Source organism: Lycium ferocissimum, chromosome 7, assembly GCF_029784015.1.
Source record: "Lycium ferocissimum isolate CSIRO_LF1 chromosome 7, AGI_CSIRO_Lferr_CH_V1, whole genome shotgun sequence".
Classification (NCBI taxonomy): Eukaryota; Viridiplantae; Streptophyta; class Magnoliopsida; order Solanales; family Solanaceae; genus Lycium; species Lycium ferocissimum.
The window spans coordinates 6,591,498-6,592,721 of record NC_081348.1 but is presented as its reverse complement, the minus strand read 5'-3'; the positions used below and the strand labels follow the sequence as shown (position 1 = coordinate 6,592,721).

The following is a 1,224-nucleotide window of genomic DNA, read 5'->3' as shown; positions in this document are numbered from 1 at the left end:
GCATGACCTTAGATAGGAGGTTGTGGAGGGCTCGGATTAGGGTAGAAGGCTAGTAGGTAGTCTCGCTTTTCTGTCGCACTAGTAGGCGTAGCTTTGCTCTACCTTTTATTGCCCTTTGTTTCCTGTTTTTATGTGTTGGGTCTTGTCTCTCCATGCTGATTTATCATGACTTCTTTGCCCTTGTTTTTTTTTTTTCTCATTTTCGCATTGCTTTGCCTCTCGGTATCTGATTTTTCTCCCCTTGTTTTCTTGTTTTTCTTTTAAAAATAGGGTCTTTCGAACAAATTTTCCTACCATAGGTGGGGGTAAGGTCTGAGACATTTAACCCTCCCCAAACCCCACACTGTGGATTCAACTCACATGTTGTTGTTGTAATATATATATATATATATATTTTTTATTTTTATTTTTTTATTGAGTCTTGATTTCTGTTGCTTCATCCATGTGAATAGTTCACCCGATTACAGTGTTGAGAAAGCCTATTTCCAAACAATGGACATGAGAACTGGACTAGTTAGGGTAAATTAGTGCCTGGTTCAATTAAAATACTTGTCCTAAGTTGATTCATTATGCAAATAATAATCATTTATTTTGACGAAGATGCACGATTATATAGATAATGTTGTCGTTCGTTGACAGCAATGTCGATATGTTCGATTGGTTAAGGAGACAGACTTGAAATTTGTTGGGCTTCGCCGGCGCAGGTTCGAACCCTGCTGTCGACGGATTTTTTTTTTTTTTTTTGGGGAAATCGAAGATATGCAAAACACAAAGTTTTTCTAATCCAATTATCTTGAACGCGACAAACCAATTTCCAAACATAATGTTAGATCCGAAGTAGCGAAACCAAACATAATGTTAGATCCGAAGTAGCGAAACCACGAACCCAAACAGTAGCAATACCAAACAACTATTTTTGTTTTACAGAACTGTCAAACATTTTATTTTATTTTTATTTTAAAGATTTTGATATAGAAAATCAGATCCTGGACATATTTATAAAACAAAGCATTAATTCAAACTCTGATACCAAATAATACGAATTAAAATATGCGGAAGTAACAAATAGACCAAAAAAAAAAATAATTGGATAGGATTACAAGGATAAATCTAGAAATAGAACGAGAGGGGGAAGAGATTTAGAAGAAATAATGAATAAGCTAGCAATTCAAAGATACTTACTTACTAGAATAAATTCAAGTGGAAAAGAAATATAAACTCATA

At 34.3% G+C, this 1,224-nt stretch overlaps 1 non-coding gene across 1 annotated transcript; it reads left to right on the top strand.

Annotated features, from left to right (window-relative positions):
• The first annotated feature begins 643 nt into the window (after positions 1 to 643).
• On the top strand, positions 644 to 725 carry TRNAS-UGA (transfer RNA serine (anticodon UGA)). Its single transcript has one exon. It is a non-coding gene; the product is annotated as a tRNA-Ser (tRNA).
• The last annotated feature ends 499 nt before the right edge of the window (positions 726 to 1,224 follow it).